The 16,945-nt window shown below is 44.1% G+C and overlaps 1 protein-coding gene across 2 annotated transcripts in view; it reads right to left on the reverse strand.

The window, feature by feature from the left end:
• The window catches only part of kcna4 (potassium voltage-gated channel, shaker-related subfamily, member 4), a 109,902-nt gene that overhangs the window by 37,177 nt on the left and 55,780 nt on the right, over window positions 1-16,945 (reverse strand). The window lies entirely within an intron of this gene.

Below are 16,945 nucleotides of genomic sequence, written 5' to 3' on the forward strand. Positions count from 1 at the left end.
AACGCAGGTAACACCAAAATAGACTGACAGCTTCTCTGGGGTTTATGGATGCGGATATTCATGCGGTGAGGGGGCTGCAGGGTGGAGGGGTGGATGGGGAGGAGTAACAAACATTTCAAACATCACCTTCACGGCGTGGCATAGTGGCCCCGCCGTGCACGCTCCCCGTCAAGCGCAGCCGCCGTCGCACCGTGCTGCACGTTTGCGGCTCTATCGCAAAAATTCATTAACAAAGCGGAGCCGAGACGAAACAGGCGCCTTTTTTTTCTGCCTCATCGGTAAGATTCAAACTGAGCGTGAGTTACGTAAGCGCTGCTAAATTTATCAATGCTCATTTTATGCAAAGCCTGAGCTCCCAGGCGCAGACTGTGTGATGTTCAGAATGGGAGAAAGGCTTTTGTTTCCCCTGCAAGCCATCTGATTTCTATTTCCGTGTCTGAAAAACAAGATTTTAAAAAGGTCATGCTAATTTTAGCCGTGTTTTCGTGAAGGAGAAGGGAGATGCTTTTCTTTTTCGTTCAAACGCAAGAGACAATCAAAGCAGACTTCAGTCAGATTACAGCTGAGGTTACAGCGCAGAAGATTACAGTCTCGGGTGAATGGCAGGCACATGCTACTTCTCCATATGCTGCTTTCTTCTGTCACTCTCGCTCCTCTTCAGTGTGTGAGAAAGAGACGGAGAGGAGGACTGACAGTGTGTTTTTCCGGGGTGTACCTCAGTGGAAAGAGTGTGCAGGAGTCTCTCAGTGTCTGTTTCATTCACAGTGAAGTCTAAAACTGAAGTGGTGATTTCCAGATCTCACGCAGGATCTTTGTACTTGAACAAGGCAGCTTTCGTGCTTTTTGAAACTCTGTCTGCCTCCTTCGTACACGCTTCTGACGACCTCCACTGGAAGCATTAACTCATTAAGCTGTATGCTTAACCCCTGCACTTTAATCCTCATCCTGACCTAAATTTAATCCTATTTCTGCCAGTTGGCAGGTTATTTTCCTTTTTTCTCCCCACTGCTTCAAACCTTTTTTTTTTATGTTCGTAAGTCTTCCATCATTTAAATCCACTTATCATGCTCAATACACTGCACACAGGAAGTCTTTCACAGGAGTAAAGTGGAGCTCAACTTGTGATGGCAGTGAAGCCACTGGCATTTTGATCTGTGACATCTTTAAACTCTTTTAATAACACAGTAAATGGTAAATGGCCTGTATGTGTATAGCGCTTTACTTAGTCCCTATGGACCCCGAAGCACTTTACACTACATTCAGTCATCCACACATTCACACACTGGCGAGCTACATTGTAGCCACAGCTGCCCTGGGGCGCACTGACAGAGGCGAGGCTGCCGGACACTGGCGCCACCGGGCCCTCTGACCACCACCAGTAGGCAACGGGTGAAGTGTCTTGCCCAAGGACACAACGACCGAGACTGTCGGAGCTGGGGCTCGAACCGGCAACCTTCCAATTACAAGACGAACTGCCACGATCCCCCGATAAGTACTAAGTACTAACACTTCATTTTCATGTCAAAACACTCACCGTCCCCTTTTACAGAAAAGTTAAAAACAATAAGAATAAACAAAAATGCCCATCAAGTCAATAAAACAAATTTCCAATATGTAAAGTCAGAGGATTTATGTGACGGTGGAACACGGTCAGGAAATGAAAATGTTTTGGAAATGGAGAGAGACTCAGTAGCATGAATGTTTGGCTCTAGATGGTAGTGAAACGGGGGGGGGGGGGGGGGGGGGGGGTGACATGGAGAGAAGATGGAGACCTGAGAGTACGAGTGGGTGCGTTGACATGCAGCAGTTCACAAAGGTATTTAGCTAGAAGCCAGTGGAGCTGGTGAAGGTCAGGTGTGGAATCAGAGTTCTGGACCAACTAAAGTTTATGTATGAAAAGCATCAAATGCTCTGGGGTCTCTTCAACCTCTTCAATCTACAAACATCATCACTGCATCTTACACTGTCAGCAACGCCAGTACTCAAAACTGGAACCTTCATATGATGCTTCTACTCAGCCACTGTCCTATCATTTTCTTCACTTATTTTAAAATGTTATTTTATATATTCATTTATATATGTTTTATTAAAAACCTCAAATAAAACATTAAGGGTAACAGACATGCAAGGAAAATAAATGCATTCATATACCTTGATCAAGAAGTATTAGTGCATCTTGTGCAATTTGATTTTGAAATCTCACAGCAAAGAATAAATCTAAACCATTGAAACACGATGAAAGGACAAATAGTTTTATCTCTGGCATTAATAACATAAAATGACCTTTTACAGAAGGGTTTGACTTCAGTAAAGTTTATCAAGGACGGAATGATAAAACAGAATAAAATAGTCTTTATTCTGTCAGTATTTATAGATGACATGCAGTGCTCTATTACTCACTGAAACCTGTATACATAGATTACATTCATACAGTTCTAACAAGCTTCAGTATGACCACCTTTATTCTTCAACACAGCTTGAACTCTGTTAGACAAGCTTTCATATCTTTTCTTTAAGTAGTAGGAATGGTTCATAGAATAGAATAGTTCAGGAATAGTTCTCTGGGCTTCTTGAAGGACAATCAATGCTCTTCTTTTGATGTTGGCTGCCTTTTGTTACAATTTCTGTCAACATGATCCCACACTGCTTCAAGGACTGGGCTCTGGGGAGGCCAATCCGTGATCCCAGTTTTCCACTGTGTGTTTTTCTATTGTATTAGGTTTTCCTGGATTTAATTTCCAGTTTCAGATGCTGTTCATCCACTGTATATAGTTTTTTTAGGCCCACCACTTCTTTTATCCTCCACTTGTCTGGTTTTCTTTCTTTTTTTGAGGGCACACAGTAGACCATGCTGAGATACTCTAAGAGTTCAGCAGATAGCTCATGGAAATCATCTTGACACTGTAAAAATATAATCAAAGGCTGTTATATCTGGCATTCTTCTAACTTAAAACTGGGTACAAATTATATGGACTAATCTTGTCTCAAATGAATGAAGACGGATATGTTTATATCAGATTGCTAGTAGCAAAGTTTAACAAAAGATTGAAGATTTAAACTTGTTTCTTTAAGTTTTCTTAGACACAGGACAGATTTATGCCTTGAGTTAGTCGCCTTTTTATGATTGAATGATTCAGTCCAGGTATAACAATTGGACTGAAAATGAATTAAAAAGCAAAAGAAAAACTTAAAAAAAGTGATGGGTGTGTAATAGTATGATGGAACCAATTCCACGAAGCTCCCGGCGTGAAGTTTTTGTGCTGATGTTAATGTCACAGGAAGTTTTGGACCCCTGCAGGCAGGAGAGCATTGACAACCTTTATAGACTATGCACCTCAGCACTCAGTGGCATTGTTCTTAATGTTTACATGATCTGCCACTTCATGGCTGAGTAGCTGTGCTTCCTAAACAATAACACCACTTAGAGCTGATGGTAGAATACGACTGGTTGCAATGATGGCGTCCAATTACAGCACCATGCTCAAATTCAGTGAGCTCTTTAGACTGACCCATTCTTTCACAGAAGGTTGTAAAGGCAGCCTGCATGGCTGGGATGCTGGATTTTATATACCTGTTGTAATGAGACTGAAAACACCCAATACCTTTATGCACATAGTCTACAGCTTTGACACACTAACAAATTTTTAATACTCCATAATAATCCATTTTCTTAGACGCTCAATGAATTCACAGGGGTGCTGGAGCCTGTCGCAGCTGTCACAGGGTGCAATGTGGGATACACCCTGGAGAGGTTTGCCATCCATCATGGGGAAGTCTGAATTCTAAGGAATCCAGATCCAACAGGTCTCAAGCAGCCAGTCCTTAGAACTGCCAAAGTCCTAAAGAATATTTTAAAATTCACTGTCAGTTGTTGAATGGCCTAAGAAAGATTTCTAGAGTTGAAATCAAAGTATGTAGTTTTAATGTTATATTTTTAGGTTACAGTGCCAGTGATGGCATTTTTGTACAAATATTTATAAATGTTACCACCAAACACCATAATCATACTTAACTCTTCAAGGCACTTGGGATTTGTCACAGTTCGATACCAACCCTTCAGTAAATGTTACTGTTGTTGACATTTTTTGTCCTCTCACCTTCGTGCATGGTTGCATTGAAATCCCACACAGCACAAAAGGAAACGCCTTCCTCACGCTCCCCTCAACAATTCAGTGACTCACCTCCCGTTTATGAAGCCTGCATCGACCCTGATAGTACTACAGCTGAGTTTCACATATGAAACTGTCCCCGTTTCCCTTCGGCTCGGCTGATCTGTGCATTTCATATGATTCAGAGCATCACGGATCATTAAGCATTTGCAACACGATCAGCGTTCCCACGTTCAAAATGGTGGAGGGGAGCTGTTTAGCGAGGAGCCGCTGGATCCTGATCAAGCCTCTATGCTAGGGATATGTTTTCGCTACAGACCACACTGCCTGTTACCATGACAACAAACAGAAATTTCTCTTCTCTCACACACACATTTAACCCGAGTGCTTTTCAACACTGCAACCATCCTCCCCTCTCTTCCTCTCTCTCCCCCGGAGTTGCTACCCACTTCTCTGCTCCCAGCATCTCCAGAGTTTGGGGAATACACTTCAATTGATCTCCTGCAGACGAGCGGAGCGAGACCGGTCACGTGACTAATTCAGATGTCAGCGACATCACTGCCTCGTTTCTTCTCGCTTTTCAGGCACGATCGTTTTGGGCGCAAACTACAGCGGAGCCTGTGCAACCTGAAGCAGAATGAATTGAGCTAACAAACACGGTGAAGCGACGAGGCGCTTAGTGTCGACCCGGCTGTGCGACCGGGTCAGGCCCACTCAGGAGATCCGCCTGGCCTCCAGTGAAAAATACAGTCCCAGTCACCTGTTTTGACCTCTTCCACCACATGAGTAGAGAAAACATTTTGTTGTTGTTGTCTCCACATAGAAATAGACTCTCCTCGGGCTTGGAGACAGCAGAGAGGATACTCTAACATGCTGTGAGAGGACAGTCCTACTGAGCACAGATCCCAGAGCAGCACTGGGCCTTTGACCTTTGACTTTCATAAACTTTTACATTTTAAAATCCTGGATAAAGAGAAACCAGACAGTGTCCCCTTTATTTTAGCGCCTTGAGCTGTGAAACACATTTGGATTGACTTTACACATAAAGCAGATTAACCACACTGCTCCTGACAACCTGAACTGTGTTTTCCTCTCACTTTGTATGCCGAATGACGTGAAACCTAACAAGCTGCTTAAGCATCTCGACTTCAAAGCAGCTGTTGGGCTGTGAGATAAATCCAATGGAAATCGCTGATGGTTTGATGTGTGTTGGTTGAGTGGGGTTGCACCGCTCGCCTGTCTTCCACCTCTGTTTTTCCTCCCAAACTCCCTGAAAATTGGTTACACCGTAGTTAGTCAGGATGTCTGCATTTGTGGACTTTATATTGATCTATAGGCTCACGGACACATACATCTGTCTAGATCTTTCTGTATCTATTTCTTGTTCTTAGACTATTTGCCTCAAAAAATGTACCTCTGTCACGCACAACTAAATACAGAAACGCTGTAAAATGCAACATTTATCCCTGACAACATTGAACATTGTCATTGAATGCCAAATTTAATAAATTGAGAGTGAAAGGACTATGCCAGGGGAGTAAGTGCAAGGTCAATGCCACTGGATCTAAGTGCAGAAGCTGGTAAATGTTCCCCTGGGGAGGTCACTGGCCTGAGTCACGCTGTATTTGTCTGGCAGAAGGCGGACTGGCATTTTCTGGATGTAAAAGAACAGTTTGTCCATAGCAGCAAGAACAATTGTTGCTGACAACTTTTCCGTCCTCAGCTACGGTGACGGCAGCGGCGTTTGTAAAGGAGCAAGCAGGTACCATTTGGGTGATTGGGTTTCAGGGGCCACAAGCATGAGGCAGGGAGGTGGTATTGGGTTTCTGTGCTGAGGGGAAATTGTGAACGCCAAATTCGCTGGCATGATCATATGAGAGCAACCTTCTGCCATGTGCTGATATATTGTTCCCTGTCAGGTGTCGTCTTACGGCTCTGAGAGATGGGTTCTCCTGGAAGAGAGACGTGTCGAGCGTGAAGCCCAAACAGTGCTGTGCCACCACTCTGACTCTGCAAGTTGTGTTCAGGAGGCTTCTGCTGTGTAACACAAATATACTGATGTGTGTGTGTGTGGTATACATATATATATATATATATAGATATAGATATCTATCTATATATATAGATATAGATATCTATATATAGATATAGATATAGATATATAGATATATATAGATATAGATATATAGATATAGATATATAGATATATATATCTATATCTATATATATATATTAGTGCTGTCAATAGATTAAAAAAAATTAACTAACTAATCTCACAATTTTCTGTTATTAATTGCGATTAATCTCAATTACTTTATTAATAGCCTGGCTCCAATTACATTTTTTTATTCTTTATATATAGATGGCGGCGCGGCAGTAGGATGGCGGCGCGGCAGTAGGATGGCGGCGCGGCAGTAGCACGCAGCGGCCACTCCGGAGCCAAAACTGGTGCTGCATTGTTTATTGTTTACGTTTTTGTGTGTAGCGTGCTTATTTTGCACTATGTATGGATAACGTCGCAACTGGTGTCGGTGTTCGTGCATACAACAGCCAGACACTTTTCAACCTAAATAACCTAGTTGACGACATCCAGGAGGGGCTGCGGGAAACGCTGCGTGAACTCGGCTTGCTCCGCGAACCAGGCCTCGAAGCCTCGGCGTTGCCTGATGCCGGCGGACGGAGGTGGAGACATCGGAAGCGTTGCGCGAGGAAGCGGAAGCGCGGCAAGCGGGCGGGAGTCTGTGCTAGGCTAAAAACAAACCCTAGCCGGCCGGCTCTACCGTCCATCATCTTATCCAACGTCTGCTCCCTGGATAACAAACTGGATTACATCCGACTCCAGCAGGCCACACAGCGTGAGATTAGAGACTGCTGTGTCTTTGTTTTCACGGAAACATGGCTCAGCGAAAGAGTACCGGACGCCGCTATTCAGCTAAACGGGCTGGCCTCGTTTCGCGCCGACAGAAATGCAGCTCTGTGCGGTAAGACTCGCGGTGGCGGCTTGTGTGTTTACATCAACGAGAAATGGTGCAAGAACTCTGTGCTAGTCTCTAGTTATTGCTCATCGCTGGTGGAGTTTGTGACTGTTAGATGCAGACCTTTTTACTTACCACGGGAATTCACCACTGTTTTCATTATCGGAGTGTACATTCCACCTAGCGCTAATGCTAAGGAAGCGCTATGGGAATTGTATACAAAGATCAGTGAACTGCAAAATACACACCCGGATGGACTGTTTATTGTTGCTGGGGACTTCAACCATGCAAATCTCAAGTCAGTGCTTCCTAGATTCCATCAGTATGTGGACTTTGCAACGAGGGGAGAAAACACGCTGGATCTTGTTTACACAAACATCCCCGGCGCATATCGGGCAGAGCCCCGCCCCCACCTCGGCTACTCAGACCACATCTCTGTTATGCTAATTCCAGCATACAGACCACTCGTCAGGCGATCAAAACCGGTTCTGAAGCAGGTGAAAACCTGGCCAGCAGGAGCCATCTCTGCTCTTCAGGACTGTTTTGAGAGCACTGACTGGAACATGTTTAGAGAGGCTGCAACTTACGGCGACTTCACTGACTTGGAGGAGTACACATCATCAGTGTCCAGCTATATCAACAAGTGCACCGATGACGTCACTGTCTCCAAGATCATCATCTCACGACCCAACCAGAAACCGTGGATTACTGCGGAAGTGCGTGCACTTCTAAGGACCCGAGACTCTGCCTTCAAAGAGGGAGATAAGGTGGCGCTTAGAAGAGCGAGGGCTGAACTTTCTCGGGCCATCAGAGAGGCGAAGCGCGCACACGCCCAGAGAATCCACAACCACTTTAAGGACAGCGGCGACACACGACGCATGTGGCAGGGCTTACAAGCCATCGCTAACTACAGGACGACACCACCTGCCTGTGACAGTGACGGCTCCCTCCCAGATGTGCTTAACAACTTCTATGCTCGGTTCGACAGGCAGAACAACGTGGCGGCGAGGAAGACCACCCCTCCTCCGAACGACCAGGTCCTGTGTCTCACTACAGCTGAGGTGAGGAAAACTCTACGCAGAGTCAATCCACGTAAAGCTGCTGGACCAGACAACATCCCAGGCAGAGTGCTCAGAGAATGTGCTGATCAGCTGGCAAATGTTCTCACCGACATCTTCAACATCTCTCTGAGCAGTGCCGTTGTCCCCACGTGCTTCAAGGCCACCACCATCGTCCCCGTGCCCAAGAAGTCTTCTGTGTCCTGTCTCAATGACTACCGCCCTATCGCACTTACACCCACCATCATGAAGTGCTTCGAACGGCTCGTCATGAGACACATCAAGACCCTGCTGCCCCCCTCACTGGACCCAATGTAATTTGCATACCGCCATAACCGCTCAACGGACGACGCCATCTCCACTGCACTCCATCTTGCCCTGACACACTTGGACAAGAAGGACTCACACGTCCGAATGCTGTACATAGATTTCAGCTCAGCATTTAACACGATCATCCCCCAACAACTGATCGGAAAGCTGAGCCTGTTAGGCCTGAACACCTCCCTCTGCAACTGGATCCTGGACTTTCTGACCGGAAGGCCTCAGTCAGTACGGATCGGGAACTGCACCTCCAGCACCACCACACTGAGCACTGGGGCCCCACAAGGCTGTGTGCTCAGTCCTCTGCTGTTCACACTGCTGACTCATGACTGTGTAGCAACACACAGTTCAAATCACATCATTAAATTCGCTGATGACACGACCGTGGTGGGTCTCATTAGCAAGAACGACGAGTCAGCGTACAGAGAGGAAGTGCAGAGACTAACGGACTGGTGTAAGGACAACAACCTGTCTCTGAATGTTGACAAGACAAAAGAGATGGTTGTTGACTTTAGGAGGACACGAGGCGACCACTCACCGCTGAGCATCAACGGCTCCTCTGTGGAGATCGTTGACAGCACCAAATTCCTGGGTGTACACCTGGAGAAGGACCTCGGCTGGTCCCTCAACACCAGCTCCCTGCACAAGAAAGCCCAACAGCGTCTCTTCTTTCTGAGAAGACTGAGAAAGGCCCGGCTTCCACCACCGATCCTGACCACCTTCTATAGAGGAACTATTGAGAGCATCCTGAGCGGCTGCATCACTGTCTGGTTTGGGAGCTGTGCCATATCAGACCGCAAGACCCTACAGCGGATAGTGGGAACAGCAGAGAAGATCATCGGGGTCTCTCTACCCTCTATTGAGGACATCTACACCACACGCTGCATTCGCAAAGCCACCAGCATTGTGGCTGATCGGACACACCCCTCTCACACACTCTTTACACTCCTGCCATCTGGAAAAAGGTACCGAAGCATTCGGGCACGCACATCCAGACTGTGCAACAGCTTTTTTCCACAAGCCATCCGTCTCCTCAGCAAAAAGGGACTGACTGATAAACACGCACACACACACATACACTAACATTATCACTCAGCTTAACTCAAATACCTCAAAACATTGAGACTGGACTGACTAACCAACACAAAGCGCAAACACACCGACCTACACCACCAAACCATCGCACACACCAACCTGTAAATGCTCTTTTGCACAATATTATTACTAGATATATTATTTTTTTTTTTGCACTAACTTGTCTTGTAGCACCTTGGTTCCTGGAGGAACGTTGTTTCGCCTCACTGTGTATTTTTAAACTGTATATGGTTGAAGTGACAATAAAGTTGAACTTGGAACTTGGAACTTGGATCTTTTAAGTAATTATCGTTGTTCACCGAAGTCCAGTGGTCTCCGGTGAGAGCGACATTCCTTACTTGCACAAGCTTGCTGGACTGCTGAGCCCTCTGGTCCCCATACAAAGTGTGCAGTCTCGACACAATGGTTCCTCTCGAGGGCAGATTGTAACACTCATCTCCTGATGCAGCACGAATGACTTCTCTCAGTCCATCATCTTCTACTATGCTAACTGGTCGGCAGTTTTTAGCTATCCAAACAACCAAGGAATTGGTTACCTTTTCTCTCACATTTTTTGTTATTCGTCCACAAGCACCATACTCCTGAAGCGTAGACTGGCGAGGTCCCGTAGAGGTGGATTCAGTTGGGTGTTTTGCTCTCAGGTGATACGCCAGTGATGAACTGCTTCTGTGGTACTTGAATTCAGCGTTGCAAATTGTGCATCTTACTCTCGTTTTGTCCAACAAGCCATCAGGCAACTTCTTAAAGAGAAACTTTCCACCCAAAAGTCCGCCCTCGTCCATGCTTGCGTGTGTTAGCTAGTGTTAGCTAGATAGTAGCATGGTGTCACTTCTTCTTCTTCTTCTAATCATTTCTGTCAGGCCAAACGCCAGCATAGCACACTGTTGCCCCCTCCTCCAGAGGTGCTCATGAATTTAAAGGTCTTAGATTACAGGAAATTAATAAAAAAACAAAATCAGCGTTAAATTTTTTTAATGCATTAAACATTTCGCGTTGATCTTAACAATTAACGCGATAATTTTGACAGCACTAATATATATTAAAAAAACACCCAGCACGCCCCTGCGGGGGGTTTATCCTTCAAGCTCGGGTCCTCTACCAGAGGCCTGGGAGCTTGAGGGTCCTGCGCAGTATCTTAGCTGTTCCCAGGACTGCGCTCTTCTGGACAGAGATCTCCGATGTTATTCCCAGGATCTGCTGGAGCCACTCGCCTAGCTTGGGAGTCACCGCACCTAGTGCTCCGAGTGCTATATATATATATATATATATATATATATATATATATATATATATTAGGGGTGCAACGATATTCGTATCGATATTGAACCGTTCGATACAGTGCTTTCGGTTCGGTACGCATATGTATCGAACAATACAACATTTGTAATTTATTTTATCAATTTTCCTTCTGACGATGCTGTCTGTGTTGAGCGCTCAGTGAATCTGTGTTCGACTACTCCGCCTAGGCTGCACTGTCGAGCGCAGATCCACTGAGCGCTCAACACAGACAGCATAGTCAGAAGGAAGAGCGCAGGGCAAGCTAGCGAGACAGAAGTTAAGCTCTCCTTGCAACAGGCAAATTGAACCTCATTCAGATCTGGCGTTTGGAATTATTTTGGTTTTCATGTGACGTATGACCCTGAAGGTAAGCGAGTCATGGACTAAAGTAAAACAGTATGTTGGATGTGCCATGCAATGCTCAATTACATTGGTGTGAACTAGTGTGTTAGCGCAGTTAGCTCATTAACGTGTTGGCCGTCTAGCCCCATGCACGGAGCGATCGGCGGTAGCTCGTTTAACGGAGATTTGCCATGTTGTGGCGTTAAGGTCATTTCAACGAGATTAACCTGAAAGCACTAGTGGGAACACAACGAATATGACTGCACATTTACGCCGACATCATCGTAGTGCAAAGACAAGTGGAAGCAGACACAAAAAAGCAAGCATGCTACTAACTTTAGCCGAGTCATTTAGACAGCTGTTAGCACATGATTCTCCTTATGCTGCTGAGAATATAGCCCAGAAGAAGCGGATAGTATAGCTTTTTATTTTGGAAAGAGCCATTTCTCTGTAATAAACTCTCTTTTCCAAAGATGAGTGATTCCTCAATCAGATACAGGGCTCGCAATATCGCTAGCCCGACGTCCTGGGGCTAGCGATTTTTTTCAGTCGGGCTACCAAAATCTTTCTCTTCCCTGCCCGTCGGGCTATTGTAGGAAAAATATATGTCAATGCTTTTGCATTCTTTCAGAAATGTAGCTGGGTAATTATGTCATTGGCATCGGTGAGCCACTGTCAATATGTGACATATTGAAGTCGCGTTTGAATTTGCGCTTGTTTTTTTGCTTTCACTTTGCAATCGTGCGAACTGTGTATAGAGAGCGACAGCACTGATCTGTGAGTGATGATAATTTGTGCACCAATTCCTCTGACATCGTCTTATTAATCGTTAGCTTACTATGCAAACATGACAAGTGAAATCTCCCGCAGCTTACACATGTGAGAGGTTGATCGCGCAGAGAATCGCTGAGCTTATGTGAGTGAGCGTGTAAAAGCATTTCAGTTCTGCTGAGCCAAATAAGACAGGTCAGGGTGAAGAAGTGACAGCCAAAGAAAAGCTTACCACAAAACGGAGAAGTTATGACAAATCAGACTATAAGGCAAAAAGAAAGTGCAGCTTTATGGTTTCATGGACAAAAGAATTTCTGTGGCTGCGATATGATGAGCTAAATAACCAGGGCTGCACATAAGTGGTCCGCAGGTGCGCATTCGCTGTCAAAATAAAAAACACGCACAAGGGTTAGGGTTAAATTTAAAAACTGTACTTTTGAGTTAAAATATATATTTATAATTTTAATAAATGACAAATTAAAAATGCATGAACATTTTTTTGTATCGAAAAAATATCGAACCGTGACACCAAAGTATCGAACCGAACCGAACCGTGAATTTTGTGTTCGGGTGCAACGATACACAAAATTCACGGTTCGGTTCGGTTCGATACTTTGGTGTCACGGTTCGATATTTTTTCGATACAAAAAAAATTTCATGCATTTTTAATTTGTCATTTATTAAAATTATAAATATATATTTTAACTCAAAAGTACAGTTTTTAAATTTAACCCTAACCCTTGTGCGTGTTTTTTATTTTGACAGCGAATGCGCACCTGCGGACCACTTATGTGCAGCCCTGGTTATTTAGCTCATCATATCGCAGCCACAGAAATTCTTTTGTCCATGAAACCATAAAGCTGCACTTTCTTTTTGCCTTATAGTCTGATTTGTCATAACTTCTCCGTTTTGTGGTAAGCTTTTCTTTGGCTGTCACTTCTTCACCCTGACCTGTCTTATTTGGCTCAGCAGAACTGAAATGCTTTTACACGCTCACTCACATAAGCTCAGCGATTCTCTGCGCGATCAACCTCTCACATGTGTAAGCTGCGGGAGATTTCACTTGTCATGTTTGCATAGTAAGCTAACGATTAATAAGACGATGTCAGAGGAATTGGTGCACAAATTATCATCACTCACAGATCAGTGCTGTCGCTCTCTATACACAGTTCGCACGATTGCAAAGTGAAAGCAAAAAAACAAGCGCAAATTCAAACGCGACTTCAATATGTCACATATTGACAGTGGCTCACCGATGCCAATGACATAATTACCCAGCTACATTTCTGAAAGAATGCAAAAGCATTGACATATATTTTTCCTTCCTACAATAGCCCGACGGGCAGGGAAGAGATAGATTTTGGTACCCCGACTGAAAAAAATCGCTAGCTCCGGGACGTCGAGCTAGCGATATTGCAAGCCCTGTATCTGATTGAGGAATCACTCATCTTTGGAAAAGAGAGTTTATTACAGAGAAATGGCTCTTTCCAAAATAAAAGCTATACTATCCGCTTCTTCTGGGCTATATTCTCAGCAGCATAAGGAGAATCATGTGCTAACAGCTGTCTAAATGACTCGGCTAAAGTTAGTAGCATGCTTGCTTTTTTGTGTCTGCTTCCACTTGTCTTTGCACTAGGATGATGTCGGCGTAAATGTGCAGTCATATTCGTTGTGTTCCCACTAGTGCTTTCAGGTTAATCTCGTTGAAATGACCTTAACGCCACAACATGGCAAATCTCCGTTAACGAGCTACCGCCGATCGCTCCGTGCATGGGGCTAGACGGCCAACACGTTAACGAGCTAACTGCGCTAACACACTAGTTCACACCAATGTAATTGAGCATTGCATGGCACATCCAACATACTGTTTTACTTTAGTCCATGACTCGCTTACCTTCAGGGTCATACGTCACATGAAAACCAAAATAATTCCAAACGCCAGATCTGAATGAGGTTCAATTTGCCTGTTGCAAGGAGAGCTTAACTTCTGTCTCGCTAGCTTGCCCTGCGCTCTTCCTTCTGACTATGCTGTCTGTGTTGAGCGCTCAGTGGATCTGCGCTCGACAGTGCAGCCTAGGCGGAGTAGTCGAACACAGATTCACTGAGCGCTCAACACAGACAGCATCGTCAGAAGGCAAATTGATAAAATAAATTACAAATGTTGTATTGTTCGATACATATGCGTACTGAACCGAAAGCACTGTATCGAACGGTTCAATATCGATACGAATATCGTTGCACCCCTAATATATATATACATATATATATATATATATATATATATATATATATATATAGATAGATATAGATAGATATATAGATATAGATATATATAGATATAGAAATATAGATATATAGATATATAGATAGATACTGTATATATATATATATAAACATATATATATATATATATATAAGGACATGCAATGTATTTTAGAATTTACTACAAGCTCCTGTGCACATTGCTTTAAAAATTGCCTTTTTAAATCGGGTAATTCTTTTGGATACACCTTTTATATAAATGTGACTGTGATAGCCTCATCTGGGATCTATCATGCTACATCTAGGACTGAATTCAAAGTCCTGTTTGTTACTCTTTATAAACTTAGGCATACCTTAAAGACCTCACAGCACCACATTATCCAAAAGCTAACTTGTTGTTGCCAAAGTTTTAGAAGGTAGAATGGGAGCCTTTTTCATGTGGATCCAGCTCCCAGTTTTGACTCTGGTGATAGTCACCCTCATTGAGTTCAAAATGAGGCTTTAAGCATTGATTTTCCTATCGAGCTTAAAGTTACCACTGAAGCTGGTGACCCTGAACCATCCCTTTATTTATCCTGCTCGGGCAGGTGGAGGTAGGGGTATCTCCCATGATGCACAGAGTATTTCTCCTCCGCTCTCATGGGTTTCACCTCCCGTGCATTTATATGCTGCTATAAATGACTCAAAGTTACGACATACAGTCGTAACTTTGAGTCTTCTCTCCCCCACAGTTTGTGCTTCGTCCTGTTTGTGGGCTCTCTTTGCTCTTCTTTTCTCTCATCTCTTTCCCCCCTCATTCCTCAGCTGGCTGTGGCAGATGGCTGCCCCTCACTGAGCCTCGTTCTGCTGGAGGTTTTCTCCCAGTTCAAGGGAGTTTTTTTTTTCCTTTTCTCCCGACTGCTGCCAAGTACTTGCACAAAGTGGATTGATTGTTTTCTGTCTTTACCTTACACCTTGAGATAACTTCTATTGTGCTATGAGTGCTACGCAAATAAAATGAATGGAACCAACTGTATAACTGTGCAGCAGTGAGCTTCCTTTGCAAGCTCTTTGTTCAAGAAAGAAAAAGTGAGCAAACACAGTGGATAAAACATTCTGCATCACCGCTTCTTCAGGTTCACTCACAGCAAGGAGGCAGCCATCTGAACGAGTTGGTCTGGATGTTTGTTAGTTGCATTGTGTGTGTGTGTGTGTGTGTGTGTGTGTGTGTGTGTGTGTGTGTGTGTGTGCAGGCACCCTCCTGTAGACCTTGTCTCGTTTTTTCGGGAACAGCTGTAAAGGGTGAGCTACTATATATATCCTCGACACTGGTCTAATTTTCCTCTCTTTGAGCTGAACCCACAGTCATACATCCACCTTTCAGGGTCGCTGTCATCCACAACAAATGACAAACTCTCTTAGCTCCTCAAACATTTGTAGGGCATTAAAAAAATTCAAAATAATGTCAAGCATTTGTTAAATTTTCCCCTGACAGGCACTGGAAACGAATAGTTTCCATCCCAGCGCAACCACTGCGAGGAGGCCGAGCACGTACCCGCCCGCAGCACGTCCATCAGCAGCTTGATGGATGAACTGGTGTTTGTCCAAGAGTCTAGTAATTGCACCACAACGGAGCCATTTGAAATATTTAAGCAGCGTTGAACACGAATGGCTCGGGCATCCAGTTTCAAAAGCAACCACCGTAAACGGCCACTGTGGGTGAAAATGTTCTGTCACTGTGATACCCGGCCCCTGCTGACAGAGCTGATTCTGACTGAGCCGCACGAGTGATGTCCCAGCAGTTCAGCCAACAGCAAACAAAACACTGTGAGAAAACAGGCAGGGAGGGAGATGTGCTGATGTTAGCAGATTAGCCAAAGTAGGCGATTGCATGACAATGTGTAGTTAAAAAAAACAACAACAAAAGAACCCCCATAATGACAGGATAGTTTAAAGTTTGACGTAAATGGTTTCTGTTTCTAAGTGTTTAATATTCATGTCTTGCAGTGTTGTAATCTCGCTGCTTTTTGCTGCGGTGCTGAAGAAATGCTACCTAACCACAAAAAAATGAGCCCACTTCACTTCAGTCCATCTGGCTCACTTAGAATCACATATGGGAAGACAATGACATCTACAAAGCTCGAAAAAGTACCCACACCATCCCTGTTGCTCACGTACAAAGTCTTAAATGCATGTGTACCGATTACCTGATACGCACAGATCCCATTGCATGCCCACGTGGAGTTTTAAGACAAATTTCATGCTGCCAGCTTCCAGATCCACAAATGTGAGCTGCGTTCACGTGTAAAAGTAGAACACCTGGGCTTTAAAAGCAGGCATTTCGTCATATAATAGATAGAACAGCTCAACACCCCTCTACTAGGAAATACAGATTTAATAATTAAAAGCATTAAACTGTAGCCTGAAGGTTAATATATAGGTTAAATAAACTGTTATTACACCCATTTGTCATTAGGCTTAACATTAACATTAGCCTGCTATTATCAGAGAATGGTAATATTGTTATAATATTACACTTCTTTTCCCAAAATATACAGAGATTAGTTAGCATATATTCCCTCCAGAGGATCGACAGTGATACACAATTATGCTGTTCTGTCACCTGTGCGCTGACGCCCAGATGGCCCAGTTTTGTGCAAATCTTAGCACTTCTGGATTATATCGTACGCATTTGCTTTTGAGGCATATTTCTCTCCATAATCACACAGCATAAGAAAACTGTAGCTGTATCGCA

Source organism: Aulonocara stuartgranti (genome assembly GCF_965226115.1).
Source record: "Aulonocara stuartgranti genome assembly, chromosome: 1".
In the NCBI taxonomy this organism is placed as follows: Eukaryota; Metazoa; Chordata; class Actinopteri; order Cichliformes; family Cichlidae; genus Aulonocara; species Aulonocara stuartgranti.